This window comes from Camelus bactrianus, chromosome X, assembly GCF_048773025.1.
Source record: "Camelus bactrianus isolate YW-2024 breed Bactrian camel chromosome X, ASM4877302v1, whole genome shotgun sequence".
Taxonomy (NCBI): Eukaryota; Metazoa; Chordata; class Mammalia; order Artiodactyla; family Camelidae; genus Camelus; species Camelus bactrianus.
In genome coordinates this window covers 88,289,950-88,314,741 of record NC_133575.1, presented here as the reverse complement: position 1 = coordinate 88,314,741, position 24,792 = coordinate 88,289,950, and the positions used below count along the sequence as shown (strand labels likewise).

Genomic DNA, 24,792 nt, shown 5'->3' with positions numbered 1-24,792 from the left:
ACCATCCCCCTACTGACACCCTGTCCTCTAGTCACATAGATTATTATCTTATGAGCATATTTTCATTTTATGCCAAATTTTGCATAAGTATATCTGTGTCTCCACTTAGAATGTCAAAGTGCAGATCCAAAGTCCTACGTATAAAGTGGAAAGTATTCTGAGCCAGGAGATAGTAGGTCTGGATATTGGTTAGGTCTCTGCCATTAACTTGCCATGTGACTGTAAGCAAACCAATTCACTTTTCTGAGTCTTACCTTTGTAGATCTCTAAGGTTCTTTCCAATTTGAAAAGTTAAAAAACAAAATCATTGGGTAACAAATATAATCACACCTGTTTTGAAGGTCTAGTTCACGTATCATCCCAACCCAAAGCTCATGGCTTACAACGGGCTAAGCTCCCATAGTGCTTCCTTGCCCTCATGATTACAAGATGGCTGCTTTAGCTCTAGCATCACTTGCCCTGCCAAAGGAAGGAAAGAGTGATCTTTGTCTCAACATTCCCAATAAGTCCTGAGATTGGTTCTGATTGTACCAACTATCGAATCAGTAACTGTGGTCAGGGGGATATGTGGCTTCAGCCCGACACACATGTTCTACCCTGTAAGGCTATGTTTGAACTGAAGTTGGTTGGGAAGGGGAGTATCAAGACCATTGCCAGAAGAAGGACAAATGGATCCTGGAGAGGCACATGCCCACAACACTGTGCTATTATATTTGTTCCAGACTGCACTGTATAGTGGTTACTTGTGTGTGTGCCTTATTATCTCATTCATTTGTTCAACACATATTTTTGAGTAACTATTGTATGCCAGGCACAGTGCCATTAGCGGTTTGATGGTGAACAAGACTCAGTGCCTACCCTCATGATATTTACATTATAGTGGAGAAAACAAGCTAAAACCATAAATATATAAGTAAAGCAAGAGTCAGTTGTAGTAAGTTTTCTGAAGAAAACAAGCAGGATGCAGAGAAAAAGAATAAAAAGGCTAATTATTTTGCATAGGATGCTCAGGAAGGGTCTTTCTGAACTGATGATGATGAAGAGCCGCTGAGGGAAGGAATAGAGTTAATGGCATTCCAGGCAAAGGGAAGAGAAAATGCAAAGACACTAAGGAGAGAACAGGCTTGGTGTGTTGAATGAATAGAAAGAAAATGGGAGTGCCTGGTGCACAGTGAGAGGACTAGTCAAAAATGAGTTGGGAGAGGCAAGCCAGGTAATGTAAAGTCTTAGGGACCATGGGAAGTCCACTTGTCTGCAAACTTCTTGAGGGTAAGATGATGTCTTTTTTAAATGTGTTATTTATTTCTATAACTCAGCCCTCTTTTTAGTGCTTGGTATGTACAAGTGCTTCTTAAATGCTTATTGCAACATGGAATAAATGTCTGGGATTTTATCTTATGTGTGGTTTGAAGTAGGGCTGTTTCTTTCTCATTGTAACATCCTCAAGCAAGAAAGACTTCTAGTCATTTGTCTTGGCTATTGCCTAGAAAGGAAGCTACTTTCCAGTCTACTTCTCTGTCGTGGCCTCCATGCTCTTGGCTCTCCCAAAGTTCTTTCTAGTCAAGATACTCTGTCCCTTGGGGGTTCTGTTTTGCTCTTGGGCTGAGAGTAAGGTTTTATTTATAAAAAATCTTTGATAAAGACAAAGTATCATTGGCCTTTTGGTGTTAAGAAGTAGCCAATGATATAATCAGATAAGAAATAATGTAATATAAATACACCAAAGGAAGCATTAAGGCAGGACATAAACTAGTGAGTAGGTGTGGGGGCTTTGGGAAAACAGGCTTGAATAATTCCCATTAGTTTGAGTAACCAGGGTAGCATAAGTCCCTTTGTGCCAGTCCCTCAGAAAAGGGCACCAACTACAGGTAAGATTCTAGAAATTATTCAGAAAAGGCACAATTACTCTCTCCTCAGGGAAGTTGCAGCTCTGGTTAGGACACATGGAAACAGTCATGGTAGCATGGCTTTTAACTGGTGCCTGTGGAATTAGGAAATTGAATTCCGTAGTTTCTCAGGCACACCCTAACTTATGCGGTCCTCTGTATCACTGCAGCTTTAACTCTCTCTTGCATCTCTGGCTAGGGTATTTCTAACCCCAGTCTGGTGGAAAACACCAGATTTCCCCTTAATGTGGAAACTAGATGCTGACAGTTCTCCAGGTTGTCGTTTACACACAGGTAGTTCTAAAAAGAAGCTCTTGTTTTAAAATTCAGGAGTCCCTCCAACTTAAAAGGCCTTCACTTGAATTGCAATCTGTTAGCTCTGCTCCCAAATTAGGAATTCAAAAATGTAGTATTTGTGGTTTGTGAGTTTGCGGGGTAGATGGCTGTGTGGGGAAGGGAGAAAGATAGGTGGTAAGAGAGAGTTCATAGAAGAAGGGGTTCCATTCTCTAGCTCCTTCTATCACCTACATGTTCCTGAGAAGAAAATATACAGAAAATGACAGGATGGTGGTGGAGGTTCCTTCTGAACATTTCCTCTATTCACCAAATGTTCATTGAGTGCCTACTCAATGGATCTTCATCTGAAAAGATAGCAGTGATTTGTATCAGCAGAAACATTTATCTACTAAGAGAGAAAAATATATAGTGATATAAAGCTATTAATAGAGCTAAATGAAAAATGATACCCAATTCGTATCCAACCTCCCTGCCAAAACACTAATTTGAAAGCATACATGCACCCTCGTGTGCACTACACCACTATTTACAATAGCCAGGATATGGAAGCAATCTCACTGTCCAGCAACAGATGAATGGATAAAGAAGATGTAAGATATATATACATATACAGTAAAATACTACTGAGACATAAGAAGGAATGAAATTTTGGTATTTGCAGCAAAATGGATGGACTTGGAGGGCGTTATGCTAAGTGAAATAAGTCAGAGAAAGACAAATATTCTGTGAGATGACTTATGTGGGATCTAAAAAATACAGTAAACTGGTAGATGTAACAAAAAAGTAGATGCACAGATATAGAGAACAAACTAATGGTTACTAATGGCGGGGGAGGGGCAATGTAAGAGTGGGGAAATGGGAGGTACAAACTGTTAAGATAGGTTCACAGATGAATGTACAACACAGGGAATATAGCCAATATTTTATAATAACTGTAAATGGAAAGTTACCTTTAAAAATTGTATAAAAATTAAAAAAAAACGTTAAACACTATTTTTGTTTATGCTGCTTAAAATGGTTTTAATCAGTGTAAATTTAATTTTTGGAGATTAAAGGGAAAAATGACACCCAATTTAATTTTACTTGGAAGGTTCCTGTTTGTGATGTGTGCCTGACAAAGCATACTCCCAACAGGTCAGTCTGGAGATACTATTAGCTATATCCCCACATTTACTGTGCAGCCGGCCAGCTACAAGTGGGGAATATACTGTTACATTTCAGAAGGATTGCCGGTATAAATAGGCCTCCATACCAAGCTCGACTCTAAGAGATTCCACTGGCTGTGCATGTAATCATGGATTGATGGTTACTAAAGGCCCAGATGAAATCAAACAGATAAGGCTTTACCCAAAGCTCCGGAGATAGAGCTCTCCCAAGGTTTGCATTGTATCTACGGCGATAGGAGTGGTGACTGCAGAAGAGATGAACATAGCCCTACCCAGCCACAGGAAGGCCGCAGCTGAGCTGCAGTATGTTGTTCATTCATTGATCACCTAGTATATGCCAAGCACTGGGCTGGGTGCTAGGGATGCTGAGATGAGTAAGACATGCTACCCTTGCCGAATTTATAGATGCACTTGGGAGAAATGGTCACTTAAACACGTCATTACAATGTGATATATCAAAAGTTCAAAGTACAGTGACAACAGGAGTGAGGGAAAAGACAAAAAGACAAGAGACATTAGGAAAATTAACTGACAAATATGGTGGTGATTTGGCTGTGTGAGAAAAGTGTCCAGTTTTTCTTTATTCACCATTGTACCTCCATCATTTTTCAGAAATGATGTTGGGCTCCTCTGTAATTCATTCATTCATTCATCTCTCCATCCATCTCGCCTATGCCAAACACTATGCAAGCTACCAGTGATATAAAGATAAATAAAATATAGTCTCTGCCTTTGATGGGTTCACAATATAATGAGAAAGAAAAACTAGTGAACAAATATTTAGACAGATCATTGAGGCAGTTTTGCGGATACTGGACTGCAGTAATACCTCTGGAGATGATTGAAACAGATGAAAGATGGTAATGGCCTAAACTGAGGCAGTAACAGTAAGAATGAGTGCAAGGGAAAGATCAACAAGACACTTAGAACATTGAAGTGATGTGATGTAGCAAATGATTGGAGTCATTTTAGGGGATGGTGAGAAGGAAAAATAAAAATTGAGGTTCAATGAGCTCTAGGTTTCTAGCTTGGCTGATTGAATACTGTCATTAATATATAGAGAAATAATTCAAATGGAAAAACAGATCTGGGGCAAGAATTCAGGGAGAATATTGAGTTCAATTACAGAGCTGTGGAGTTGGATGTTTTGGTGGGCTATCTAGGTGCAGATGCCATAGATGGGCAGATATTTGAGTCTTATGCTGAGGAAATGCATCTGAGCTAGGGATTAAGATGTGGGAATCTTTAGCCTACTTGTAACAGTTAAAACTGTTGGAGTAGATGAGGTCATCCAAGAAGATTATGCAGCATGAGAAGAAAACGTGAGGAAATAGCAATACATAAATGTTGAGGAAAAGTAAAAGGGAGAAGCAGTGGAGGATACTAAGAAAATCTCCATCATCAATACTTTACAAAATGCTCTTTCACTCTGGAAAAAGAGATAGGATAGTAGCCAAGAGGCAGTGGTTCTCTTCATAACTTGGGATTCAGCACTGTCGTTAATGTGCTGCTCATGGCTCGGTCTATACCCTGGTGCTTCAGTCCTACCTCATACGTCTGCCATGATTGACTGATTCCTAGTACGTGTGATTATTGTGGGGAGACCGGATGAACACAGGGGCCAGCTCTGAGAATTTTTATGATTGAAGGGTTTTTTTTTTTTCTGCTACAAAGTTGTTTTCCCCTGGAAAATAAATCTCTAAAGTGAGATGAGAAAAGGAAACTATGACTGTGGTGGAAGAGGAAGCGGGAGGGTGAAAGGTGGGAGCCATCTGGATGTCTTGGGAGAAAAAAATGCTTCAATCATTCAAAGGCTAGATTACACGGGTTTTAGTTGTAAAACCTCTAGTGAACATGTAAACAATCAGGTATGATAAAATCATTTCAAGCATTACCATCCTCTCTCTGAATAGTTGATATCTTTTTAGCAAACTTGGGCCATTCCCAGATCAGATTTTTCCATTGCCATTTCAGTAGAACATGGTTGTGTTCATATCCTGTTCTTCACCGGAAGATACTATGGTGTTGAGACAAATCATTTCAATGTAATTGTTTTAACTAATTGAGGTATAATGTGTACACAATAAAATGCACAACCCATAACCGTCAGTTCAGTGAGTTTTGACAGCTGTGTACACCCAGGTCAGATCAAGCTTATCAGCTGATCCCATTTCCCCTAGGTATCTTTGCACAGGGCTCCCAGGACCATTCTTCACTGATTAAGGGCTTCTCACTGGCTCAAGTCTCTGACTCAACTCTCCAAAATGCAGAGGTCAGAGTGTGCTGGGTACTTGACCCATCCTCTTCTGGTCTGCGTGCCTGGATTACATAATCCAGAGTGTGCTGGATTATGTACAGCCTTTTCATTCTGCCCACAGCAACCAGAATGCTTTTTTAAAAATTATGTATGTGACTTGCATAATATTTCTATCATGCTTCTATACAAAATAGAGAGCCCCTCCTTTTTCTCTTTCATAGCACCCTGGCTCTTCTTCACAGCGCAGCATTTAACACCACCTATAATTATATTAATCTTTGTATCTCCAACACCTAGCACAGGAGCTATCACACAGGAGGATTTAAATAATCATTTGTTGACTGAACACATTAAGTCAATAATTATTTCATTAGCAAATTGATCTGTCTACACTGACTCTTGCCCTCCTGTCCAGTCTCAATCCTGCAGTCAGAGTGATCTTGGAAAAATGTATATAGTTTATCCTGTTACTCATCCTGTCAAAAACTCTTCAATAGCTCTATGTTTGAACAAACTTCAGATATCTTAATGTTACTGCTTTCCTCAGGAAAGAGCATTGCACTGTGGTAACAAGGTAACCTCAGACTCTCAACAGTGACCTATTTATTGATCACTTCATGTTTCTGTTGGAGGTGTGGGAAGAGAGAAGGGGGCTTACATCATACCACACAGTCATTCAGGGAGCCAGGAGGCTGGAGACATCATCTTGTAGCTGAATCATCTGCAGTATAAATATGCTATATTTCAGACACTTCAGCTGTTTTTCACAAATTGTTTCTCTACTTCTAGCCTTTAGTAATCCTGAGAGGACTCAGCCCTAATGCCCTAAGGCAATGGTTGAATATATAATCCATTAACCTCTATGCATCTATAATAGCATTCATTATGTGCCATGTTTGGGAGAATTTAAAAAAAAATAGTCACACGAATCTCTTCCTGTGATCTGTGGTTCAGATGAGGAATGCTGGTTAAGAAAGGCTGCAAGTCTAGAAGCATTTCTGGCACATAGTAGGTGGGGGATCTATGTCTCTGCCTTTTTTTTAAATTAAGATACCGACAGATGCTAGATCTAGAAGAGATCTTGTAGATCATCTAATCTAATGGCTCTCAATCCTGGCTATGTATCAGAATCACTTGACGGACTCCTTAAAATTTTACATTCTTTTTTTGAGTGAAAGTAGATTTATTCAGAGAGATACATTGAAAGGCAAGAGAAAGGCCACGAGGTGTCGGGGTTGGGTGCTCAGATTAAAAGTAGGTACACATTCCATACACAGAATGCGAGCCGTCTCCAAAGAGGGGGAGAGAGAGGGGCGGCCTAAAATTTTACATTCTTAAACTCCATTTCTAGCGATTCTGATTCAATACATCCCGGGGGGGGGGGGAATGTGTATTTTTAAACACCCTCAGGTGATTTTGGTGCAGCCATTTAATGACTGCTTTGGCTGATGGGCAGGTGTTTGAGTATCACATTTCATTTTCATTTGGAGTAGCCTTTGTCCCCTTAAATGCAGAACACAATTCAGAAGAAGTTAGTTGGGGTGTTTGTTTTCCTTGCAGTGTACGCACTCTTACCCTTTTGTTTTAAAAACAATTCCTGCTGGGATTAAATTGAGTCATAACACGGCTAGATGCTTTGCAAGGTCTTCAGCTCTAATATTCTGGAAGATTGTATTTTTAAACCAGAGCTTTACTTCCAAGTAAAGGAAAGCAGTTGGGGCAATTGCTTTTATTATACCATCTTTTCAAAAAGATGGGAGGAAGAGCAGGGATAAAGCTGTCTGTATTGGAAAACACTGTATTATGTTTGTTTCCAATCTCAGATGGACCAAGAGTCCTGGAAAATACACAGGGGCCATTCAGAAATCTACCAAGACAGCTTACTCCTGTTCTGGTCTTTTCAATCCAACCAAATCAACAATAAAATTCTAGAGTTTTAAGGCTACATTTCTTGTCCTAACACTGGTCTCTTATTTATGGTTATGTCTTTCAAAACACATCAGGTCTGAAACCTTTGCTCTGTGCTCTGCAGCTTCCTGGACTATTTGGCTGAATAATGGAGCATAACCTGTAATTGTAAGGGGCTGCACATAGGGTTTAGAAAGCATGCTGGGGTGGGTGGGCACCAGTTCAACGGAGAGTTTAAGTGTTTGGCTCACTTTCCCAAATTTCACTCTGCTCTGTTTCACCAGTAGTTAGGGGAGAAGGTCTTCTCCTTGTTACTGGAAAGAAAAATGTGTTTCCATCACAGTTGCAATGTGAAATTCCTTCCACCAGTCCCAGTATGCGACACTCTAGACAAGGTCTACACGTGTTTGGTGCAGTCTTTCCCCTTCATGTTTTCCAGGACTGAAGACACATGTATTAATATAATGTTTATAAAGTACATTTTATATAGTTCATAGACCAACATTTCCCAAACTGTTTTCTGATGTCTACTAGCCCCTCAGGATGCTCTGAGAAAAAAGGATTCCATCATAAACTAGATTTGGTAAGACTGCATATTTTAAACCTTATCTTACATATTTACTTTGCATGTAATCTTACTAAAGGCTCTGAGAAGCGCTACAGTTATGAGACCTGTTTATCTTTGTTAAACCCACCATATCCTTATCATATGAGCATGGCATCTTTTCTTGGAGGAACATCTTATACTGCAGATCACCATTTGAAAAATGCTTTCAAAGGTTGAGAGATATCAATGAAGGAACCTCCGGAAGTCACCCGGTGCAACACTAAACCTGCATTTAGTGCTTATTTGTACTGTATACTTGTAGCCATTTCTGCCATTCCCTAGGTGAGTAAGGAAAAACAAACCTTTTATTATTGAAAGGGCCAGTATAGTTGGTATAATCGTATAGGAATGCACATTGACATTTTTGTAACACTTTCAAGTTATTTCTGAAGCAGCATAGAATAATTTTTTTAAAGGTATTGGACTAGGAGTCCAAAGACCTAGCTTCTCTAACAACTCTGCCACTAACTAGCTATGTGGCTTTATACCAGTGGATTAACTTCCCTGGGTATCCCTTTCTTCCTCCATAGAGGAGGAATAACAGTGCCTGTCTCATCCACCTCTTTGGCTTGTTGTGAAGATCAAATAACCAAATACATTGGATAATTATTTCCTGGTATTGTAGAAGGGCACAAATGACAGTGGGGCAGGGCTACTAAGATGAGAGGTAGGACCATGGGAGAACTAGCATTGTATCAGGGTCTGGGATGATGTGCATAAAGTACAGAGCCATCATTGCTCCAGAAAGACCGCAAGTCAAAAGCGAGGGTGAGGAAATGTATCACTTCAAGCTCATGTTTTGAAAATCCCTTTTACCCTCCCCCTATTTTGATAGATCAGAAAAGTCAGGACTGAGGGCAGATGGAGCACTGGTAATGGAAGCACATGAGTGATGTCTTAGCTCTGAGTTTCATCCTGTCTCATGTCACCCCACACCCCTGTCCCAGAAAACAACGAAGCAGGCTCTCTGGCTATTTGCAGGTGACTCTTCCTCTCACCATCCTGTTCAAGTTAACATTCCCCCTTCACCTTCCAGTTGATTTCCTCTTCAATTCACACAGCACATCTCAGAAGCTGCAAATGTTACAAGATTGCCCACCACAACTGTCCTGTCTTGCGTATGTGGAAAATTCTGTGATTCGGGCTTCTCTTCCTAGAATATCCCAAACCAGGGTAGTTTCTACTGATTGTCTGTTAAGACTTATTTCAATCAGCAATTTCCTCTTTAGGCCAATAATATAACAGCTCAGTTCATCTCATCTGCAGATGGCCCAGTTTCTTAAATCTGATAGGATTTCTTATCTTTCACTACACAACTTTTATTTTCTGGGCTCCAATTTCCTTGCAGGATTTATTTATCCCTACTTTTGATCAGTTGCTCTCTGAGAATGTCCTACTCTCTTTATTTTTCTTATCACCTTTTAGTATTTTGGCTCTAAATGGCCTCTGACTGTTCTTCAAAATAAGCCAGATTTCTGTTGTTATTGTTTGACAATCAAAGGACATGGGATCTAAAGTTTCCTTCATAGCTTCTCATTATTTTTTCTTGATTAAAGAGAAAACACAAATCATCAGTCATCTCACTGAGGAGTTTTATGTTATTGATTCCAATTTCCTGGACTAGAGGTAGATGCACTTTCTGTTCCTTAATCAGAAAAGTCTTGCTGTTCCACCAGAAGTGAAGAACAATCTCCAAGTGGTAATGTGCCCATTCGGCATTAGATGGGCCTAGCTTTGTATTTAATGAAGCCAAGTTAAATCTGTTTCTACATGAAAAAGATCATCTCCAGCTTTCTGCGGGATTGGTTTTCTGTTCACCGTAAAGCAACCAATCAACTAGTATTTATTAAGTCTGTATAATGGGCCCAACACTATTCTAGGGGCTTAGAATATCCAGAAGAGAAGTGTAAGACTTGGTGATTCCCATAGAAGACCTGATGTCTGTGGTTTCCATAAGGTAGGTCTCATTTGGATTGAGACCAAACACGTGACATGAATTTCAACAATATTGTGGAGATGTGTGAAGCCGTGCCTTAGAATATGTGTAAGATTCCCCCGGCAGAGAGGAGAAGGGGGGGAAATGTCATGAAAGTAAAAACAGAACCAAGCAGGGGTGAGATGATATTTCCCTCTTCATTGTGTTTGCCTTCATGGATGTCCACCCATTTAGAAAAAAATCTCTCAATGGTAGGTCACAGGAGTGGCTTGAGTTTTCTGGTAATTGTCACTGGTGGCCAAGACCACTTTCAGCTCTTAGGCTGGCCAAAGCTGCAGTTTGCCTGTTTTTATGCTCTTTTATTTCCATTTCCTCTAGTCTACAACTGCTTTCATCTGCTTTGAGCTCAACTGCTAATACTTGGTCCAGATCTGAAACTTGTCCTGCATGTCTTCTTCAGTTCCCCATCTTTCTGTATTCTACTGGTACTTTCATAAGCATTTATAAAGTGCTTACTGTAAACCAGGCCTTGTGCTAAGTGCTATAGGTAAATAACAGAGATGAATAAGACTTGGTCCCTACCCTCAAGGAGTTCGTAGTCCAGTGGAATATGGGGACAGCTAAGATGACACCAGTGACTCTCAATCAAGACAAACTGACCAGTGCCACTGGGAATGCTAAAGCACACTACTGTGAAGAATGTGAGTTTTGGCTCCCTCAGTTGGGCATAACGCTGTTTGTTTTCACCTATGCATTTTGTAGACCTCAGTTATGCCACATGTCTTGAAATTAAAAGTGTGTATATGTGTGTGTGTGTGTATATGTTTTCCCCGGATGGCTATTGCATGGTCTCTGTTGTTTCCTACCAGCAGCCAATTCATTTCTGGAATGGCTGCAATGTCATTTCATAATAAGCTGAAGCTAAGCACTCTGGTTCATTCTCCTTCAAAGGGCTTTGATGGTGCCGGGGCCAGGGGAGGAGGGAGGAAGCGCAGACAGAGCTGTTCTTCTCAGCCTGGGGTTGGTGGGAAGAAACAGCAAGTAAACGGAGTCATTGGCCTCAGTGTGCAATCAGGCCTTCCCATGAGAAGGTGTTCTGTTTATTCTTGCGGAGCTGAGGAGAATTAGTCTCATTGGAATAAGTAGTTTCTTAATCCATCAGAAAGTAGACTCTTCTGTGCTGACATCTGGGTCAAAATGAAAATGTGATAAGACAGCGGGCAGGAGGTAGAGTCTGGCTGTGCGGGGTTGATAACAGCCCCGTGCAGTGGATGGCGTGTGGCTCTGGAAAACAAGACCTGTAAATACAGCCCACGTTTGACATGATGGCAGTAGGGGGAATTTTCAGACTCTATTTCTGTCAGGAAAACTGGCAGCTCTCTACCCAGTCCCCTCAGACTAGTAGGCATTACCGCACATTTGTGCCTACTAAGACCTTGGCAATAGCCGTGAGAAAGGAGATGGCCACAGCGGTGCAGGGGACAGAGAGTTGCTTTCTATCTCTACAGATGGAGGGAAGAGTCTGTGGGGGCAGAGGTGGAAAAAGGGTGGCTGGGCTGTAGAGAAGAAACCTATTATCTGCTGAGTAAGGGTAGAGACAACAAGAGACAATGGGCACATTTTATTACAATGACCTATCTTCCTGCTCTATTTGCAGTTTCAAACTCTGTAATAGTGGTTCCCAATATGAGGGTGAAGGAGATCAGAACAGGTTATCCCAAACCGTGCCAATTTCGCATAAGGATTATTTTGAGCTGAAGGCAGTCAGGAAGCAGCAAACACAGGAAGAGCTTTTTGTCCTCCCCCATCTGCCTCAAAGAAGGACATAAATTTCCCTTTATGATGGGGTACCTCCTCCCCCCTTCAGTACTAAGAGAACAATGCTTATCATCGGAGACAGAAAGTCAGCACCGAGCTAGATCTGCACAAAAGAAATGACTAAAAAATCCCTTCTCTTCCATTAGTTACGTCCATACGTCCTCCCCACAATTTCCCATGCCTGGAAGCCCAACCCCTTTTCCTTTGTCTTGTCACTTCTTCACAGTTTGCAGGCCCCGGGTACAGAATCTGCAAGACTAGAGAAAAAGGTTTTTTCCCACCCCTACAGGGGCAGGGGAGTGGTATTGGAAATACTTCAGATACTTTATGAAAAAGTCATTCATTCCTGACTTTTCAGCCATTGAGAACCATTGTTCTAGGAAAAACCCAGAGCTTGGGGCCAACTGAGAGCTCTGGTTGAATGACTTAAGTCACTTGCCTCTGCCTCTGATTTACCCTGATTCTGCCCCAGTGCTTGTGAATCAGGCGCTTCACTATTTCTCTTTGACCAATCTCCCTCTTCTTACCCCTGTTTCAGTAACTGGGTCCTTCTCCAGTTTCCCTGACACAAGCTCTTGGAATGACTTCCCAGAACCCACATTTCTCTAAAAGACAGGTCCTCTAATTTTAGACATTGGAATTAGGTGTACTCTGCCAGACAAAATACAGGATGCCCAGTTAAATTCAAATTTCAGATAAACAAGTTTTAGTTTAAGTATATTATATGTAATATTTGGGACATATTTGTAATAAAAATGATTTATTTACCTGAACTTCAAACTTAATTGGATTTCCTGTATTTTTATTTTCTAAATCTGACAATCTAACCTGGGAACTTTGTTAAAATGTGGATTTCTGGATCCCACTCCTGGAATTCTAATTTGACCTGTTTTTGGTAGGGAATTTTTAACAGGTGCATTTGTTAGAGCAGGCAGGTAGCTATGAGCAGAGAAAGAGGGACATGGACCAAATGGCAGGAAACCATACATCTTGTGAACAACGGAGGTCTTTGGACAGACTGAGAAGAACAAGAACCTTCAGACTGATAAGAAACCGTACTTTCTGGGTTGACAAGTGTCCTGGAGGCAAAGAAAGGTGGGATAAGACAGGACCCTCCACCATCCGAATGTAACCTTTCGCTCATTATAGCCCCATCCCAATGTAATCTTTCTCTTATGATACTTCCATCTGAATGTAACCTTTCATTCATTATGACCTCATCCAACTTCCCGATCAAGACTAAATAAGGACAGAAAAAAAAAAAATCCCTCCTCCTCTCAGGAAGGTGGAGCTGGGATGAAGATCAGGAGAGGATGGCAAACCCCTCCCTGCCAATGAATATTCTGCCCATTCATTTTTATACCCATATAACCAGCTTACCAAAGAAACTCGGGGCATCTACCCACCTGGGTCTGCTCCCTTTCCCTTGAAAGCATGCTCTCTATCCCTTAATAAATCATTGCTTTGCTTTCTTGACCTCCATATCTAGTTTTTGAATTCTTTCTGTGATGAGACAAGAACCTTCTCACTGACAACACGTGGAGACAGGTAGTTAAAGAATATACTTTATGAAGCCCTTACCTATGCTACAGACCTGTTTGCAACCCCTACTGCCTGGTAATTCTGGAGCCTGGAGTCTTTCTCTAGGACCTTCATCCTCTACCCAGGTTCTGTTCCAATTCCAGAGAGCACAAATGCCCCACATTTGCACGTGTATGCAAGGAAGCAAATCAGTACAGAAGCATTTCTCAAAACCCATAGCTCCAGGAAGTAGAGACAGATGGTGAGAGTGATTCAAAATATTCTCAATTGAAAATAATAATTTTAAAAATAACAACAATATCTATCACTTATATAGCACCTACTATGCGCCAGACACTGTTTTAAGTGCTTTTATATATGTTAACTCCTTCAGTCATCTCAGCAGCCAGTAAGATAGGTACTATTACTATCATCCTCATTTTAAAATGAAGAAACTAAAATACAGAGATTTTAAGTGATGTGCCCAAGGTTACACAGCAATTAAGTGCAGAGCCAGGCAGTTTGATCTATTTACAGTCACCTTAAATCCAGTTCTTGGAGGGCAGGGTCCATTAATGGACCTAAACCAAACTGTAAAGTGGGCAGTTTGTTTTCCTTACCCACCCCCACCTCTCTTCTCTACCTTCTTTCCAGTCCCTAATCATTTTTCTATATTCTCTAATTTTCTCCTCAAGTCCAGCAATGTAACTCAGCTCTCTGTTGTCTCCAAGCATCACTAAAAACCCCAGGACATAGTTGCTAATCAGGCCCTTCTTGCTTTGAAAACTACTACAACAATAACTACCTTGCTGAGCAAGAGATCTGGAGGGGGTGGGGGAGAGGGAGGATGAATAAATGAATAAATGAATAAATGCATATCTGTGCGTTCAGGGCAGGGTGAGAGGTAGTACCCAAGTAAATCTTTCTAGGTAAATGTAGGCAGCTCCAAGGGAAACTGATGGTAAGCTATTACTGTCAGAGTGAAGTACATCTGACAGTTCTTGTAAATGGAGTAAACAGGAGGTTTATCCCCCTTAAAAAATTGGACGTAAAATTGACAATTGACTATAGAATCAAGCCTGATGCTGTTAAACTGAACTCTGTGTACCTCTTCTCTGGTCCCTGGAAATAGTCCCTGACTCAGAGGAAAGCCGCCCTGTTAGCTGCAGATCTCAGAATGGAATACTTCCTGTCTGTGTCCTAATTAATACCTCAGTTCTGCTGAACGTAACTGGCCTAGAACGTGGAGCTATGTTCAGTGTTTCTTGGGCTGGTTGCACAATAAGAGTTCAACTGAATCTACAGAACTTGTCAGCAGCAAGCTGAGAGCCTAAGAAATGAAGCTGTTCATGAAGGGTGGGAGAGCAGGAGAGCGCTTTTGGAAGAGACAGAGCAACAGAAAAAATAATAATTTGGTGAAGCTAGGCAGGGTTTTTTTTCCCTCTCTTTCCATAAGGAGAGAGTGTTAGAAATGACTCATTTACTTATTCATCCATTTACTCATTCAGAACTTCATTCAACAAATATTTAATGGGGGCCTACTACATGTCAACAACTATTTAAGTAACTAGTGATACAAACATGAAAAGGAAACATTTTTGGCCTTAACAGGGCTTACATTCTAGTTAGGAAAGATCTACTGCAGAATCCTGTGCTTTGGAGTCAGTAACATGGATCAAGACCATGGCCTGTCGACCCACTGAGGTCACCACAAGCAATGAGGTTCACTAGTGGATGAAGGTCAAAACTAGGAGGCTGAGTTAACTATCACCATTTGGATGTCCTTCTCCCTCATTGCTTCTGGGTCAAAACCTACTTGTTCCTCAAGGTCTCCTGTTCCACTACCCCCATAAAGCCTTCTATAACGACAGCAGCAATAACGTCTCCTTCCCCTGCTTCCCAAGTAGGCGGTCTCACACTTGATTATGCTAGGTCTCATTCGCTAGCCATTTTTGTGTTTGCTCTTATCTTGCTGATGGTAGGGGTAGGTTGAAGGAGTTGTAGATGATAAAAGAAAGAGTGAGTCTGATTCTTCTCCACAGGGATCCAGGATCCCGCAAGATCTTCCTCTGTCTGGTTCCCTGCAGATGCTAGTTCCATCCTGAACCTTAAATAGGACACTGCACCAGTGTCAAGGGAGTCATGAGGACAACTCACCCTTCCAAAGGATATAGAATTCCTTATCCCATCTTGTTCCCTCTGGGTCCTAATGGGAAATGCCAATCTGTGTAGTCCTGGGAGCAGGAGTATTAGGGGTGAAGGAGATGCATTATCAGTCAGGGTTCTTAGTTGTAAAGAACTGAAATCTAAATCTGATTAGTTTAGGCAGAAAACAAATTATTTGAGGCTTGTTAGAAGCGTATACAAGCCCTGAGAAAGCCAGAGAATCAACTTGGAGGCAAGGGAGTCAAAAACAACACTCAAAATCACAGGACAAAAGTGGAGGTCCCACTGACACTGCCGCTGGGCACAAGGACTACAGCTTAAACTGTGAGAAAGAGAAAGAGACCCTGACATGACGGAGCTAACTGATGCTGTCACCCAGGTCTTGGTGTTGCTAGGAGCTGGTCTGGCACTCATGGCTAGATCTTGGTGTTCTCCTGTTAAACAAAAGCAATTTCACAGAACAGCAATGTCATACAGGGTCACACTGAGATGGTGATGGATCAAGACATAAATGTAAACATTGCCCAAAGAAAAATGACCAGACATCCCCCTACCCTGGCTAATAGGAATGACTGCTGCTTCCTCACCAATTATAGCTCTAGCTTTGGGTTAGCCATCCCTCCTCTTAGCTAATATTTATTAAGATACCCAATCATGGAATTACCACTGCTTACTGACAGCATCCAATCCAGAACAAAGCCCTACTTCCTTAACCTCCACCCACCCAAATCACATAACACAAGTCTGAATCCTATAGTAAGTCCTCTCTAATAGCCTCCCCGTGGTATGCATTTTCCATTGCAGCAATGAGTGATAAACTCCACTTGTTTAACTGCAACATGTGTTCCTGGTGGTCTTTGTCTAGCGGACATTGACAGCTTCCAATATCACTTACTGTGGGCACCAGACTCCACCCCCTAGAACCTTTGCAACTGCTGCCTCTAAAAGTTAAATGGAACTGCCCTTGACATGGCCAGAATGCTGTCCATATAATATCTGCTCCTCCGCATCACTAGCTTCTAATTCCAAGTCTGAGTAGGTATATGTGACTGAAAGAGCCTAAGGCACACACCTATACTTAAGCAGTAAGAAGGCTTGGAAAGCAAATGTCTGTTGTTTTCGTTGAGGAGTCTGGGACTTATAAGGTGAGGACTTCTCAAAACATAGAAAGGGTGTTCAAAAATGCTGAGCAGTTGTAGCAGACACTGTAGGGGCTCCATCCAGATCCCCAGGGATTCCTTTTACTGGTCTGGTGTGCCTGTCCCTCAGCTGCTGTTGGTGCTGCTGCTAAAAGCTCACATCCCTAAAACTTCTCTGTTGGACTGCCTTTGGGCAGCTGGAATTCCCTAACCTGAAGGTGCCTAGAAGGTATGTCTGTCTCCTAAGGCCGACCATAGCCAATGACTGATCGAGGCAGCAGTACAAAATCCCCATCCCTTTTGTCTCAAGGTAGGATGGACTCTTCAGAGCTATTTATATATATCCAGATCTACCTGTAGGATTAGAGTCATGCTAGGTTCCATGGCAAGTTCACATCCTGTTTGGCTTCTTCCTCTTCTATTTCTTGTTTTCCTCACAGATTTCTCCTGAAAACGTTCCCCTAAAAAATCACTTGCATAAGAATCCATGCTGAAGAAGCAATTTTAAGACACTGTCTAATGTCCACACCTTTGGCTGACCAATATCAACATACATCCTTTTTCATACATAAACTTCACAACAACAAAAGCCTCCATATAATATAATGCAACTATTTCAGATATAAATGAAAACATGGAAAAGAGTGGCATCTCAAATTGATTAGTTACTATATCCAGGTCTCAATCCAGGGTCTTTAGATGGTGTGCCTTCATCCTTTGGTGCCATCACAATCCATATTGATATTCCATAAGCTAGAGACTATACGTAAAGTCAACCACTCTACATAAAATAGAATTGGAGGGGGAAATGAAGTGTGTCACAGCAAGGAAGAAATTATGGGCAGATATTACAGTCTTCTTTCTGAAACTTTTCCTATACTACTCAGTCTATATTTCTTATGCCTTTCCCTAATCATCATCTAAGCTGATAAAGGTTCTTAACCTCAGACATGACCTAAACCTTCATTCCTGCGATATCATGGATCCTGGTGGTCCTGCCTGTATATGGTTGTCCAAGTCTTCCCTGTTAACTTGACCACTGGAATGGCAGCAGAAGGAAGTACCTTGAAGGTTCCTCTGTGTCCCACACATACTCCTCCCCACCTTCACCCTATAGTGACAACCCTATGTCACACCATCTAAGTCTGAAACTCCCATCTTTAGTGTTGTTCTGGTGGCATGAACAGCCTCAAATAGCCAGATAGCTGTCTCCTCTTCTGGGTAACAGACACATCGTTGTGTGTCTGTCCGGAAGAAGCAGATCTTCCTCAAATACTGAAACCTCTAAACCAGCAGAACCATACAATTTTATGAGTAGGCTAGTAGATGTAATAGTGGAAAGAGCCACTCCAACTTTTACCCCTTGGTTCCTAGAAGACTGGCTATACCAGAAACAGCACTGTCTAGTGGCCACTAGTTCAGAGTACATGTCACATCCTATAGGATAGCACGTCCAGTTCTCAGATCTTGAGCCCCAGAGTTTTTAATAGATCATTGCACTGCTTTGCCAGGATAACTGCTCCTGGTTTAGGATGTCCGTGGTGAGATCAGCAAGTCTTGTATTAGTCTGTCGCCTTCATCCTTTCTCTGTAAAATGAGTTTTTTGTGAGGGATACAATGGGAATGAAAAGGACATTCATTAAGTCTATGGGCGGTGGTGCTGGCAGAAGCATTACAGACTGGAAAAGCAAATCCTTGTCAGAGTTAAGTATCCAGAGAGAACAAATGGTTTTCTCTTCCACTATGGAGGGCATTCAAAGTAATTGACCTACTACCAGGTCTTGTTACAGAATGGGGCCCTATTGGGGGCGTAGCATGGGCCTCTGCTGTTGGCAGTTTGGGTAGTCAGCAGATACAGTAGCCAAACCAGCCTTACTGAGAAGTCCATGTGCTTGACGCCATGCATAACCGCTATCTCTACCCTAATGGATCTCACTGCTTTATTTGTGAGCTCATTAGGTAAGCACTGGGGGAACAGGGAAAAGAGGCTGCCTGACATCCATGATTGGGACATCTTGTTCACTTGATGATTGAGAGATTTCTCCAGAGTGGTGGACTTTTGGTGAGCTGTCATATGGGACATAAATATTCTCATGAATTGGTATCAATACTGGTCCTGTAAAGTCGAGATGATGTTGGGGGGGGGGTCAGGTGATGCAAAGGGAAACAGTAAAGTAGCACCCTCCAAATCAATATTAAAATATAGGTCCATTATCTATACTCAGCCCCTTGAGAATGGCTAAGCTAGTAAGCATTTGAGTGATGATTAAGATCTGGCACCAGACTGATGAGGTTAGACCAGGGAGGAAAGCTCTGAGAAGTTTCATTGACAATAGAGGTAGGAAGAGCCTAGGACTGAGAATCTGAAAACCTGAATTTGACTTTCAGCTCTGTCCTTTAAGCTATATGACCATGGGAAACATGCTTTGCCTCTCTTGGTTTTACCTTCCTTGTCTATAAAACAGGGTTAATAATAATTTATTTGCCAACCTCATGGAATGTTAAGGTCTAAAAGTGAGATAATGCATTTGGAAGCACTTAGTAAAATATAAATTACCATTCAAATATAAAATGAATTTTTGCCATAAAGGAAGGGCTCCCACAAATTCTGTTTAACTTGGAGGAGAAAGAAAAAGGACCAGGACAGATGCTTGAGGGATGGGCCAGGCTGATGGACAGGTCCGTTATTTATAATCTCACCAGCCCTCTGCTTTAGACCAAGAGGCCTGTGGAGCTGACAGAAGTACCATAATCTGGAAGAGTCCATGTGAGAGATGCCTTGAAGCCTATTTTTGGCTGTGCCTTTTGAATCTGTCTCAGTTAATAGAGAAGCCAACATGTATGCACATGTTTTAGATTAATAATTCCCTTGATGGGTGGCTCTGAAAACCATGCGAGCAGATAATGAGGAAGCCACAGAGAGTTTTTATTGGCTCAGGAGCCAGAGGAATTACTTTTTTTTTTTTAATGTGATATTCTGAAACAAATCCCCTTTCTTCCCTATCTCAAATCTTGGAATGTGTCTCCTGAGTACAGAATGAGATGGATAAGTGATGAGTCTGCTTCCTTGGACTCATGTGGGTGATCAATTTAAATAACCCACAAAAATAGTCCATTTTGGGGCTCTGTGTGCACACGTACACATGCGTACATGTGTATAAGTAATCCACACTCCGTGTGCATCCCCCAAAACCCCCACAACAAACATACTGTTATACCCTTATAGTACAGTGTTATTTGTTAGATGAGAAAGCAAGTTTCATGGAACAGTGGAAATGAATGATCGTGGAGAAGAAGGGAGGCTTGATTAGAGATGCAGACACTTAGGATGGGGGTAAGGGATAAAAATACCTTTGGCTAGGACGCCAGGGTTTGCTGGTAGCTACATGTAATTTTTCTAATTATGCAATGCTGCATTCTACGTAACGACAAAATGTGAAGGGAAAATACTTGTTTGGGCACTTTATTGAGTGCCTGCGATATGCCTTTCTCAAGGTCTTGGCTCCCTAGCAGCTTACAGTGAGAGCAGCGGGTGACATGGTCATACATCTCAGATGAGAAGAGGCCAAAGCAATAGGGCTATTGAGCCAAGGCCCTCTATGTTCCTAATGTCAGCATTTGCTTTCTGACTCTCTGCTCCTTCTTTCCAAAAGAAAGGTCACATAATTATCAAGTGGCAGAGCCAGGTTTCATACACAGGCTGCCTAGTTCCAGAACCTGAATTTAGATGATGACACAATTTCTGCTTGCTGGGATCTGTGACGCTGTGCAGATTGGCAACCTCCTCCATGTTGCAAACCTCCACTCTGGCTTAGGACAAAGCCTGCAGGTTGTATTCCTGAAATAGACCATCCCCTAGGACACACCGCCCACCAAACCATTCCTCTCCAGCCCCTATACCCGAATCCTGGGGTGTTTCCGTTATTTTTTTAAACTTCTCCTGAAATTACATTTCAGGGAACCAGTACCATGTACTTCCAGCTAAGGGTCATCAGAGTTCAGACCTGCAGGTTTTGTGTGCAGAAGATTGAATTCTCAATTACATTCTTTCTGCATACTGGAGACTCATGAAGGGCAGGCCATGAAGCAAACCACAGAGCTCCTGGGGATTTGGTCATTAGTTGTCAGGTTGGAAGCTTTAAGATGGTTCTCTGTAGAGCAATAGGAGATGATGAAGGCACTAAGTTATTTTAAAATACACCAAGGATTCTTTTGACCATCCTTTGCACTGAGGCTAGTGTTGCAATTTCACTCCACAAGGATTTGTTTTGCAGGTACCCAGTGTAGATGTTATGAGAGATTCAAAGCCTACGAAATGGTGCCTCTTCCTAGGAACTTTAAATCTAGTTGAGAAGACATGATACACACCTAACAGATCAAAACGCTGCATAATTATGTTAAAAATTACATGTAATCCAGTACCAGTATGAAAGGTGTTATAGTAAATCAGAACAAAGAGAGACAAATAATAATAAAACCACCTAGTATTTATTGAGCACTAAATATGTGGAAGATATTTTATAAGTACCTAAAACTATTAACATTCTTCATCCCCCCAGTGATTGTATTGAATTTGATACGAATTTTACCCCAATTTTAAAGATGAGGAAACTGAGGTCCAGATCAGTCAGGGAACTTGCTCAAGGTCACATTGCTAGTGAGTGGCAACACTTGGATTTCAACCCAGGCAGTGTGGAACCACTGTTTGCTAGCGCTCTATTCTGCCACCATTTCAATGAATCTGTTGGAGTAGCCTTCATAAATGGTGTAGGACTGTCTTCTAGCCCTAAAGTCTACACTATAACAAGGCTTGAAGGATGGTGTAGGTTTGGAAGATCGTGGAATATATCATAGTTTAAAAATAATATGATCACAGTGGTTGTAACTAGCTGTCTTTTCGTTGAGCACTTATTTGAAAGTTTTCTTTTGCAGTGCAATAGATCACATGTTCAGAATCATATGGAGATAGTATGATATAGTAAGAGGAACATGGGCTTTGAAGTCACACAAACCTGGGTTTGGTCCTGGATCTGTCTGTACTAGCTATGGGACTGCAGCTTAGTTTCTTAAACTCTCTGAGTTAAGTACAAAATCACATTGGTTTTAGCCAGCTCTCTTTTATTGTACACTTAGTAAGTGTACAATATGAGCTTTACCTGCATTACCTCATTTAACCCCCTTGGCAACCCCATGAGCTAGGAATTACTATCCTGATTTTACAGATGTAGAAACTGTCCTAGGTCAAATTATTAGTAAGTAGTGGATTAGGGATTCCAGCCCCAGCTTGTGATTATGTTCTCTGACTGCCATCCCTACAGACTAGGCCATGATTTTAGCTGGATGGCCTAAGTTAAGACACAGTTTAAATGTGCAGAATATTGAAAATCATTCTTAGTCGGCCCCTAGTAATTTGCTGTTTTATTGTAATTTCATACAAATTACAAGAGTAACATAAAGAACATTATATTTATTAAAGGTTCTTAAGTATCTAAATATTAAACAATCTTACTAATTATTAATTTACAAGAAGAAAACAGGTGATAACACAATAGCAGGGAGGAGAGGAGTGGGAAGCAACCAGCTCAAGCAGATATTAAAACAAATATTGTAACGTGACAGGGGTTTAAAAGTGTTGGTAGTTAGGTTTGTTTTTTAAAGGAGGTACAAATGAACTTATTTACAAAACAGAAACAGATTCACAGACATAGAAAACAAACTTATGGTTACCAGGGCAGAAAGTGGGTGGGGAAGGGATAAATTGGAGTTTGCGATTTGCAGATTTGCAGATACACACTACTGTATATAAAATAGATAAACAACAAGTTTCTTCTGTATAGCACAGGGAACTATATTCCATATCTTGTAGGAACCTATAATGAAAAAGAATATGAAAAGGAATATATGTATGTATATGTATGACTGAAATATTATGCTGTACACCAGAAACTGACACATTGTAACTTGACCAGACTTCAGTTAAAAAAAAAGCAAACATGATAGTATGTGAGTGAATAAGCAAATCAACAATAACAAAAGTATACAGCACTCAAACGGGTCCTTGTCCAAAACTTACTAGATAAACGAGAAAGGGTGCATACTGTAGATATTCAACAACTGGTTATTGACTGAATGAATAAATGAACAAGTCATTGCCAATCAGTGAGGAATAAAGTGCTTATGTGAAAATTTCATTTTATGTTTTGAGCATTTTCATTTTCGCACATGTTATCAGCTGTACATTTTACAACAACCCTGTGAAGTAGGTACTATTCACTTTCATTGTGTGGATGAGGAAACAATCTGAGAGAGATTAAGAAAGCAGGCCAAATTCACACGTCGCATGCGTGACAAAGCAGGACGTGAATCCAGGTTTATCTGACCCCCCCAGTCCATTTTCCTCCTATCACATCACACTGTTTCAAGATGATTGCAGCCATGCACACAGCCCACTGCACGGCAGAGCAAGCTGCAGGGAGGACTGTAGCAAATAGTAGTAGTGCTTGTGTCAGGGAGGTGCCTTATGGATTTTATTTTATTTTTTTGCTATTACCCATGTGTATAATTAAAAACCCCTGTTGTATACAAAATATTAATGAATATTAGAGAGACTAAAAGGTAAAAAGACAAAACTGAGGTGACAGAAAGAGAATGCTTTCCATCTGGTAGGAAAGTTCTCAAGGACCAGAACCATGCCTCATGAAGCCGATGTTAAACTTGATTTTTAGAATCTCAGTCTTATGGTAACAGAGCTTGCATTATACTTAGTTGTTTTTTTTTTTTTTTTTTGTCTGAAAGAAATCTAGTGGGTGGTTAAGGGAGCCCAACTTTACTTGCCTGGGTCAGTGTGCCCACTACGCAGGCTAGAGTCTCAGGAGTTTACTCAGAGGCTGCAGAGATGACAGTATGTACCACAGCTAGTAGGAGGGGTATCTGGGAGTTAATGAAGCTGTCTTTTTCAACTATGCCATCAGAAACAAATTTAATAATGCCCCTTGGCTGTAATCCCTCAGAAGGGGACACTGGGAGATAGTTTATCCTATATACACATGCTCCAAAAAACAGTCCAAGATTCATACATGCTCATTCTGCATGGTGGAAAGTTAGCCTGGTTGAAACGATTGACTGGTTGGTAATTTTCAGTATGAAAGACTAAGACAGGCCTTCTTCAAGGACGCCTTCTTAATATCCTCATCCTCATCCTCATCCTCAGCAGCAGCAGGCACACTTGCTGAGTAGGTAATACGTGGCAGGCCCTGTACTAATTGATTCGCATGTCATTTAAGCCTTACAACAAATCTTGTAAAGTGGGTACTATTGTTTATCATCCCCATTGTACAGAGGAAGAAGTTGAGACTAAGGAACTTGCCAAGGGCACACAACCTCCTACTAAGTGTAGAGAAATTGCTTCTTCTACTTTGATCACTGATAGAGATTATTCCCTAACTGGGTCTGAATTAAACCTGGGAAGAGGCTTTCCCTCCTCCTCACCAGTCCAAAGCCTGTAGGATTGCATTTTGTCTGCAAAGAAATGGTGGTGAAAAGCACGAGGATTTAAGATTTGGGCTATTGAGTATTAGCTGGTCCTTTTTGTCTGATCCACGTCTGACTGACAGTACCTGCACACTCTCTGCCTGGCTTTTGGAGATGTTTTTCCACAGATGGTTCTCTGCATACATCATGGTCTGTTTCATCTGTTGAAAAGATGAACCATCAATCATGATCGCTGCCCTTGAGACGCCTACCATCTAGACAAATGGTAATGTTGTATATGGATTGCATAACTGCTTGCATGGTTAAAAAATGTGAAAACAGCACACAGATGCAATCCTAAATCCTTTGCAGCAAAGAAGGAACATAGTGCAGAAATTGAAAGCTTTGGGAGAGTGAGTGTGAATGAGTGTTTGGAAAGTACCCAAGAAGATTTTGCGCTACCTTTGACTGCATGAAGGCCAGTTGCAGGAGCTATTTGAAAAACAGGAAAAATGGAGTGAATATGGCATGTAAAGATGTGAGACAAAATCATGATAACGGGAATGTTGAGAGAAAGCTTGAAAGAAGAAATGGAAAGCCTGAGTATGGGAATATTCAGGG

General features: G+C 41.2%; 2 protein-coding genes across 7 annotated transcripts in view; one reads left to right on the top strand and one right to left on the bottom strand.

The window, feature by feature from the left end:
* LHFPL1 (LHFPL tetraspan subfamily member 1) overlaps window positions 1–24,792 on the top strand; it is a 165,462-nt gene that overhangs the window by 92,746 nt on the left and 47,924 nt on the right. The gene's annotated exons all lie outside the window — the stretch shown is intronic.
* RTL4 (retrotransposon Gag like 4) overlaps window positions 22,154–24,792 on the bottom strand; it is a 192,117-nt gene continuing 189,478 nt past the window's right edge. For 3 of the 5 annotated variants that reach the window (XR_012504640.1, XM_074359157.1, XM_074359158.1), the window contains one exon: window positions 22,154–24,392. The gene's annotated coding sequence lies outside the window, so the exon portion shown is untranslated. The remainder of the gene's footprint in view (window positions 24,393–24,792) is intronic. The other 2 variants (XM_074359159.1, XM_074359160.1) reach the window with 2 other exon arrangements.